The following is a 10031-nucleotide window of genomic DNA, read 5'->3' on the forward strand; positions in this document are numbered from 1 at the left end:
AATTTGTAACAGCAATACCTAGAGATTCACTGTTATGAGGGATTTTTCACACAGGCACAATATGTAGAGCAATTAAACTGCTTTACAAAATTGTGTTACTTTTTTTGTGGCAATGTGGTTTGATATAGAAGTTGCTAATTCAACCCCATCTCTCCTGTGCTCCACATTACACACACGGAGAGTTTCCTCAGTCCTCCATTATTGCCCAGTACAGTATCATGCAGACTCTCCACCCTCTCCCCTTTCCTACACCTATTCTCCCTGTTGATTAGATAAGGTGCATTAAGTAGGTTTTACAAAGAAATTTTAGGTTATTGGTTTAATGGTTATTTCTTGCATTATTCTCCACAGGTCTCCTCAGTTAAGATTGTCACTGTTTACCATTGCTCCCAGTAGGAGTGGAGACATCAGCGCTCCTGGAATATAGTGATCCATTTATTTGCAGGATGCAGAGAGAAGAAACATAAAGAGCAGGTGAAAGGAGGCGTTGGCCACCTTTAATAAAGAAAGCCTGTAGTCTCAGTCCCATTGAAAACAATAGGAGCTGGCTGCCATTTTGAAAGTGGGCAGTTTTGGGCAAGTTTCTCTGAAAGAGAACATTATTTTTTATCCTCTGCTGAAGGAAAAACGTCAGTGATGAAGATTAGTGAGAAAAAGTAATCATTAATCACTTAAAGGCTCTTCAAAAAATACCCTACCCCTTGCACCAGACTAGCTCAAGGTTCACCCCCTGCCAATTATTATGTAGCTAGATAATAACTTAGCTAAGATCATCTGGGACAAAACAGGTCTAATACCAAATGTTAAATATCTAAAAGGACCTGTTTAACTTTTTAAATTTAAATTGATTAATAGATTTACTTATAAGTTCTCATAAAATTCATGCTATACTCAGAGTAAGTGCTGTAGTTTTGGGGAAGATAGTGTTTTCTTCACATGTAGAGCAAGAATTAAGTAAGTATAAAACTTAGCTCAACCTTAACTATGGAGCTCTAACCAGTGCCTCCATATTATGGACACACATATAGATACACACTATATGACTAAGGTATAAGAAAGATTTTTTGCCTTTTTACCCTTTTCCTTGGGGTAACTGTTCTGCCTTTTCAAGCAATTTTCACATCACATACAAGACCAGTACACTTGAATCAAACAGCTTTACAAGACACTGGGGCCCCTCCCATCAATATGCGTAGAGGATTTCTCTGTTAGCGTTAGCTTTTCTGTTTGCTACTGAGATATTTGGCCCCACAATGTCTATATGACAATCTGGCAAAACTCCAAGATTTGACAGCAGGGGCTCTGGGTTTGTATGAAAGCTTTTTCTGTCTTCCTCACTCTGTGTTCCTAATCTCTAGGATGGTGAATTTCTTTTATGGGAAACACATTTCACGGATGCTAAAAAGCCAATATAGAGCCTGGGGTATGCATCATTCAAATCAATTTTCCATTTAACAGAGACTTGAAGAGGATGGCTACAATGTGTCTATGTACTGACTCTGGAAAAAAGCTCTGCTCAGTCAGTTTTCATAGGAGAAAGATGCCTGTCTGAAAATATATGCATATTTATCCCCCCAAATTAGGATCCTAAAATGTTGCCATCACCTGGTGATGAAGAGATTCATATAATGGAATGGCCTTTTTATTAATGGCACTTCCAAGAAAATATGATGGCAGTTTGATTAGTAAATGGGACCATGTGTCACATTCTTATCAAAGCACCTTCTCCTCAAGACAATCTCTGCAGAACATTTCGGAAGAGAGAGGAGCCTCATGAGGCTGTCCATCCCCATTTCCCTTGTGATCATTTCTTACATTAGACCTGTTCACAACACCAAGGCCAAATTGACTCTCGCAATCCCACAGCAGGTTCCCTACATCAGTTGAAGCTGTATTCCAAGGCATAGAAATGTGATTACCCCTCGTCCCCCTATGGTTGGGCTCCAACATTTTCCTGAGAGCTCAGCTCTTCATCTCTGCTGGTGCTTCAACACCAACCCCCTTCAGTTACCCGCCATCTTGTGGCATCAGCCTTTTATCCCCTGCTGACTCCTGTGCAGCTTGATAGCTCACCACAGGATGCTCTTGCAGCCAGCTTCACCAGGAGAAGAGACACACATGTGACAGGTTTTGAAAGAGTCACCAACTTCTTCACTATGCCATGAGAGTAGCCATAGAAACTTAGGCCCAGATCCTCAAAAAATATTCAGGCTCCTAACTTCCATTGAAATCAGTAGAAGCTGAGTGTTTAAATGCCTTGGAGGATTTGGGCCTTACTGCAGTTGGCAACTTTGGCAGCTTTCCTTGCCTTCAGCTCTCCCCTACTGTGAGGGTACATGTACCATTTCTTTGAAATTGCAGCAGGAAGCAAGGCAGGAAAGGGCTGGGAGCACAGTGGGAGCACAGTGGGAGCCAGAATGACTTCAAGGACAGTGTTGTTTGTATTTCTAATATAGTTCCTCGCTCATTGTAAGAAGAAAGTGACTCTTCCTGCAATTCTTAATCATGTTCACATGATGCCTGCCCTCACGCATTTGCAGGCCAATCAGAAACAAGGTAGGGGGCAGGTCTTGGAGCTCTGTTTTTGATCTTACTTCCCCTCAGCAACTGAAGCAGATCTCATGGAATTGTGGGCCCTAAACATAGTTGGGGAAGGATTTCTGCCCTTGTGATATTCCATCAGGGATGTTAGCAGACTTGGCAATCTCAGGGCTTCTTTCTGCCAGAACCCAGCTTGCAAATAAGCTTAGGTTGTCCCAGAACACATGAGGTTTGACGACAGCAAACAGCAGTGACACTATCACACCCACACATTCCAACAAGGATTTCAATAGGAATCGGGGGAAAGAAGGAGGAAGTTATTTTCTATTAAGCCATTGGGAAGTCAGCTTCAGACTTGCTGCTACCCACCAATCCCCCAGGCCCTTGGCAATCTGTTATCACTGAAATGCCAAAGCGCAGGCAGGATATAGCTTTATTATGGTGACAATTCAATGCAGTCAGTAAAGTTCCAGAGTAATAAGGCTGGCAAAAGGGAAGAGATGGACAATTTTATTTGTGAATATTTTTCTAAGGAGAAAATAAAACAAAGATTAGGAAGTGGTGATGGATACAACTCAAAGCCTCCAGTCCACTCCCCCAATACTTCAAGCCATTAGCTAGACAATATTATTTTCTTCCTAATGCTTGAGGCAGAAAAGTTATGATTCACGGGCAGCTCTCACAGAGCTTGGTAGAAATCAGATACCATTTGGAGTACGTTGGTATTAGAAGCCCCCAGCACTTCATGCAGGCATGAAGGTCAGTGGCGCTGAGCTTAGCCACTGGGATTCACTGAGGCTCAGACAGTTCTCATAGGTATTGAATCATACATTGGCACTTCCCTCAGCCCAGAGCTGGGCAAAGCAGAGTATTGAGTGACAATCTTTTGGTGTTAATAACATCTCTGCAGACAGATGTGGATTTTTTTTAATAGAAGTTATTCTTTCCTCATAGTTGTTTGACTAACACTTATGTTAATATATAGGTTGTTCAAAATTGATCCACTTCGACTCTGTCTTCAGCTCTTTGCTATTCGTTATTTGAGATATGCGATTGGTCACTTCAGCCGCATGGTATCATATCTGGTCTCTGGCCAGATTACAAACTTTACAGCCAGGCACTATTCTGGTTTGAATAGTGAAGACTCTTGTTTGCATGTGCACAAGAACAGTCACCATTGCTACAGATGGTCAAAAAAAAAACCATTTGAAAATTAAAAATAGTAAAAAACCAAAGTGAAGCTTTGTGAAAATGTCTGCCAACCAGCTGCACACTAACACTGAGGAATGACTGAACAGCCACTAATTTGCACCAATGTTCACAGAAAAGTGAGCAAAAAGGGATGTGGCTAATTCCCAAAGCTATTAATATTTAGTGAAAGTTCTCAAAAAACATTTACCCCCCATTTGCCTAGCTCTAATTGACACCGTGGTTCATTAACATGCAGCTTAAAGATTTGCTCACCTGCTGCAGACTTTGCCTCTGCATGAGAAAGCCACAGAGAGTGTGAATAATTTACCTTCTTTAGTCATGCTGAGCAAGCTCTATCTTCTTCTCTTCCTCCCCCAGAGAAGAGTTGATGACTCAGGGGTGGGATTTTCTTTATTTCTGTGGAAGGAGATCACCCTCCTCTTCTAGAGTACAGCATCCAGATGGGGCTCTGCTTCCTAGCCACAGCTGACAAGTGCATTTAGCTGCTCCTCCTCCCTAGGCAGAAGCTAATAGAAGAGAGGATGCAGTCACATCTAAGGTCCAGTCCCACAGGCAATCTTTCTCCTATGCTCCTGATCTGCACCCCGATCCCCCCATGGGAGATTGACTCACACAGACATTTCCCAGTAGTCTGTATTGATAGGTTTTCAAAATTTATAGGTATTTCTGGTGTGTGATTTCATTTTCTAACTCATATGCTTTTCTGTAGTCTGGTTTAAAGAAATACGGTCATGCTGAAATTATATATTAATGCCGGTGTTAGGAGATCTGTTTTTTTAATAGAAACAGCTATGATTATTGAAAGTGAAAGTTTTTTAAAAGTCTAATTTACTTTTTTACCATTTATGTCTTCTGCTTACTTTCCCCTCACCCCCCTTATATTGGGACAATGAAAGCAAACCAGTAGCTGTTGGTTTCAATTTCTAATCTTTTTAACTTTTTACTTGTTTGCATATAATTACAGGATACTGCAATATTTGGATTGTAAACTCTGGAGGGGATAATTATTGCTGAGAACAAGCTACTGCCATTGTCATAAACATACAGCTAAGGGTAGCATAAAATTCCCTCCTTTACCTGTAAAGGGTTAAGAAGCTCAAATAACCTGGTTGGCACCTGACCAAAAGGACCAATGAGGGGAGAAGATACTTTCAAATCTGTGGGGGAAGGTTTTTGTTTTGTGCTCTCTTTGTGTGATCTCTCTGGGACAGCAAGGAACCAGGGCAGGGAAAATACATTTCCTAAAGCCAGACCTGAACTAAGCATCTAAGGGTATGTCTACACTACGAGAGTAGTTCGATTTTACTTAAAGCGAATTTGTGGAACCGATATTACAAAGTCGAACGTGTGTATCCACACTAAGGACAATAATTCGACTTTGTGAGTCCACACTAACGGGGCAAGCGTCGACATTGGAAACGGTGAACTGTGGGCAGCTATCCCACAGTTCCCGCAGTCCCCGCTGCCCACTGGAATTCTGGGTCGAGCCCCCAATGCCTGCTGGGGCAAAAAATGTGTCGAGGGTGGTTTTGGGTAACTGTCATCATTCAACCCTCACTCCCGCCCTCCCTGAAAGCGCCGGCGGGCAATCAGTTCGCACACTTTTCTGGTGATTGACAGCACGGACGCCACAGCACTGCGAGCATGGATCCCGCTGCGATCATCGCTGCAGTTATGGCCATTGTCAACACCTCGCACCTTATCATCCACCTTTTTCAGAGGCAGATGCTGAGAAATCGGGCGAGGAGGCTACGGCAGCGCGGTGAGGACATTAAGTCTGAGAGGGGCACAGACCTCTCACAAAGCACGGGACCCCGTGCCGTGGACATCATGGTGGCAATGGGTCATGTTGATGCTGTGGAACGGCGATTCTGGGCCCAGGAAACAAGCATGGACTGGTGGGACCGCATAGTGCTGCAGGTCTGGGATGAATCACAGTGGCTGCGAAACTTTCGGATGCGTAAGGGAACTTTCCTGGAACTTTGTGAGTTGCTGTCCCCTGCCCTGAAGCGCAAGGACACCCAGATGCGAGCAGCCCTGACTGTCCAGAAGCGAGTGGCCATAGCCCTCTGGAAGCTTGCAACGCCAGACAGCTACCAGTCAGTCGCGAACCAATTTGGAGTGGGCAAATCTACCGTGGGTGTTGCTGTGATGCAAGTAGCCAACGCAATCGTTGAGCTACTGCTCTCAAAGGTAGTGACCCTGGGAAACGTGCAGGTGATCATAGATGGCTTCGCTGCGATGGGATTCCCAAACTGCGGTGGGGCCATAGATGGAACTCACATCCCTATCCTGGGACCGGACCACCAGGCCAGCCAATACATTAACCGAAAGGGCTACTTTTCAATGGTGCTGCAAGCACTGGTGGACCATAGGGGACGTTTTACTAACATCAACGTCAGATGGCCGGGCAAGGTTCATGATGCTCGCGTTTTCAGGAACTCTGGTCTGTTTAGACGGCTGCAGGAAGGTATTTACTTCCCGGACCACAAAATAACTGTTGGGGATGTGGAGATGCCTATAGTGATCCTCGGGGACCCAGCCTACCCGCTAATGCCCTGGCTCATGAAGCCCTATACAGGCGGCCCTGGACAGTGAAAAAGAACTCTTCAACTACCGTCTGAGCAAGTGCAGAATGGTGGTGGAGTGTGTTTTTGGACGTCTCAAGGGGAGATGGAGAAGCTTACTGACTCGCTCTGATCTCAGCGAAACCAATATCCCCATTGTTATTGCAGCTTGCTGTGTGCTCCACAATCTCTGTGAGAGCAAGGGGGAGACGTTTATGGCGGGGTGGGAGGTTGAGGCAAATCGCCTGGCTGCTGATTACGCCCAGCCAGACAGCCGGGCGATTAGAAGAGCCCAGCGGGACGCGCTGTGCATCCGGGAGGCTTTGAAAGCTAGGTTCCACAGTGAGCAGGGTAACCTGTGACTATTAAGTTTGTTTAAACAGAAGCTGAACCTGCCCCCGTTTCTTTACCCAGTTAATGTTGACTATCCTCTCCAGTTACCAACCCCCTTCCCCCCCTTCCAACACACCTTTAAAAATAAAATAAATGAAACTTTGTTCATTAACACCGTTTTCTTTATTAAGGATTTCGTGGTAAAGTGTTGAAACTGGGACGCAGACTGTGGTGGACAGCGGGTGTAGTGATGGAAAGGACGCTTCTAAACTCGAGGAATGACAGGCTCCTGCTCCTAGAGTGGTCCGCAGTGGTGGACTGGTTGTTTCAACGGAGGCTGCCACCCTTCCTTTTCGGGACTCTGTGTGTGGGGGCTATGTGACTTTGTGGCGGGGGAGGGCGGTTACAGATCCCCTGCTGCGTGGCTCTGTCATCCAGGCTAAGGACCGCTGCATAAGATCTGTAACCGTCCTCCCCTGCCACAAACTCACATAGCCCCCCCACACAGAACATGAAAACCACCTCCCAGACTGACCAGAGTGCCTAGTGACTGCAATGTGTGTATGACCTTCTACTGAACCTGCCCCCGTGTCTGTACCCTGGTAAAGGTGACTGTCCTCTCCAATTACCAACCCCCTTCCCCCCCTTCAAACACACTCTCCTCTAAAAGAACATGACGGAAATAGTAATTAACAGAAACATATTTTTTATTAACAACTACACAGTTAGGGGATGAAACTGGGACGGGGGCTTGGGTGAGGTGCTTTTGGAGTGAAGGAAAGGACTTATCAAATCTTTGGGAACGAGAGCCTTCTGCTACTTGAGCAGTCTGCAGGGGTAGAGTGACGGTTTTCACGGCCCCTGCCGCCCCTCCTTCTTGGGACTTTGGGTGAGGGGGGGATGGGACTTTGTGGCGGGGGAGAGCGGTTAGAGATAGAATGCAGCGGGGCTCTGTCCTCCTGCCTCCGGTCCTGCAGAACATCTACAAGGCGCTGTAGCGTGTCTGTTTGCTCCCTCATTAGTCCAAGCAGCGTTTGAGTCGCCTGCTGGTCTTCCTGCCACCACCTGTCCTCCCGTTCGCTGTGTGATTGCTGGTATTGCGACATGTTCTCCCTCCACTGGGTCTGCTGTGCCTCCTCGGCTCGGGAGCAGCCCATAAGTTCTGAGAACATCTCGTCCCGTGTCCTTCTCTTTTGTCACCTGATTTGCGCCAGCCTCTGGGAGGGGGATGCCGGGGTAGCTCGGGAGACACTCGCAGTTGTGGGATTGGAAAAAGGGAGTGAATTCCTCACAAAGATACAGTTTTGCAAACAATGAATATAGTCTTTCTCTGTGAACAAGACCATGCACATTACCTATCACATGCGCACTCAGTACAAGGTCAAATTTTCGGCCTTCCCATTGAGTGCCTGGGGTCTTGCTGTACAGATCACACAAGCGGGGCCGGACAACGGAATTCGGCTAGCAGGCGGACATGGTAAGCCGTAGACTTTTGGCTGCTTAAAGCAGTGCCCTCCTTTCACGTTCCAAGCAATGCCCTCCTTTCATGTTCCAAGCAATGCTCCTAGCGTTGGCCAGTTCCTGCTGCCGGCAATCCGGTCAGCATGAACTCTGCCCCTGTACCACCCCCCTCGCGGCTGTCCCCGGGAAAGATCCCTGCAGGCTGCCCCTGTCCCGCCTCCACCGCGTGGCTGTAAACCGCCGGTTACAGTTATGTAAAGGAACAGGCAATCAGTCCCAATATTAACATTCCCCTAATTCAAAGCAGGTCACCATGAGTGATATCACTCTGATGAGGATTTCGGAGACAGAGAAAGAGCGCATGCTGCGTGAATGCCAGCAAACACCAGTGCCGTATGCCGCCATGCTTTGCGAGGCAATGATCTCAGAGTACTTGCTGCTAGTCTGGCGCGGAAAAGTTTCCTACCATGGAGGACGCAATAAGGCCGCTCTCCCCAGGAACCTGATGCAAAGGCTTTCACAATACCTCCAGGAGAGCTTCGTGGAGATGTCCCAGGAGGATTACTGCTCTATCCCCGGACATATTGACAGAATTTTCCAGTAGCTGCACTGGCAAGGACAAAAAACTAAAGCGCCTAGGGCAAACTAATCATGAAAAACTGGACATGCGGACAGAATTTTCCAGTAGCTGCACTGGCAAGGACTAAAAACTAAAGCGCCTAGGGCAAACTAATCATGAAAAACCCATTGTTAAGATACCATTCCTATTCTGTTCAAAATAAATGTTTAAAACACTTACCTACTGATCCTTCCCCTGATTCACGGTCCGGGTTACGGCCTTGGGAGGGTTGGTAGGGGATCTCTGTGAGGGTGATGAAGAGATCCTGGCTGTCGGGTAAATCAGCATTGAAAGCGCTGTCAACTGCCTCATCCTCCTCATCTCCTTCCTCATCTTCCCCGTCCGCAAACAGCTCCGAGGAAGCGGCCATCGACAATACCCCATCGTCAGAGTCCACGGACAGTGGTGGGGTAGAGGTGGTGGCCGCACCTAGAATGGAATGCAGTGCCTCGTAGAAACGGCATGTCTGGGGCTGGAGTCCGTTTGACTCTTTGGTCTTCTGGTACCCTTGTCTCAGCTCCTTGATTTTCACGCGGCACTGCGTTGCATCCCGGCTGTATCCTCTCTCCGTCATGGCTTTTGAGATCTTCTCGTAGATCTTCGCATTCCGTTTTTTCGATCGCAGCTCGGAAAGCACGGACTCATCGCCCCACACAGCGATCAGATCCAAGACTTCCCGATCAGTCCATGCTGGGGCCCTCTTTCTATTCTGCGATTGCATAGTCACCTCTGCTGGAGAGCTCTGCATCGTTGCCAGTTCTGCTGAGCTCGCCACGCTGTCCAAACAGGAAATGAGATTCAAACTGGCCAGACAGGAAAAGGAATTCAAATTTTCCCGGGGCTTTTCCTGTGTGGCTGGTCAGAGCATCCGAGCTCGGACTGCTGTCCAGAGCATCAACAGAGTGGTGCACTGTGGGATAGCTCCCGGAGCTATTAGCGTTGAATTCCATCCACACCTACCCTAATTCGACATGGCCATGTCGAATTTAGCGCTACTCCCCTCATCGGGGAGGAGTACAGAAATCGATTTAAAGAGACCTCTATGTCGAAATAAATAGCTTCCTTGTGTGGACGGGTGCGGGGTTAATTCGAGTTAACGCTGCTAAATTCGACATAACCTCCTAGTGTAGACTAGGCCTAAGATTACAAATTGTAAGTAATAGGGAGGAAATGTGTTAGATTATCTTTTGTTTTAGCTTGTGAATTTTCCCTAGGCTAAGAGGGAGGCTTATTCCTGTTTTTTTTGTAACTTTAAAGTTTGGCCTAGAGGGGAATCCTCTGTGTATTGAATCTGATTA

This window comes from Emys orbicularis, chromosome 2 (genome assembly GCF_028017835.1).
Source record: "Emys orbicularis isolate rEmyOrb1 chromosome 2, rEmyOrb1.hap1, whole genome shotgun sequence".
Lineage (NCBI taxonomy): Eukaryota > Metazoa > Chordata > Testudines > Emydidae > Emys > Emys orbicularis.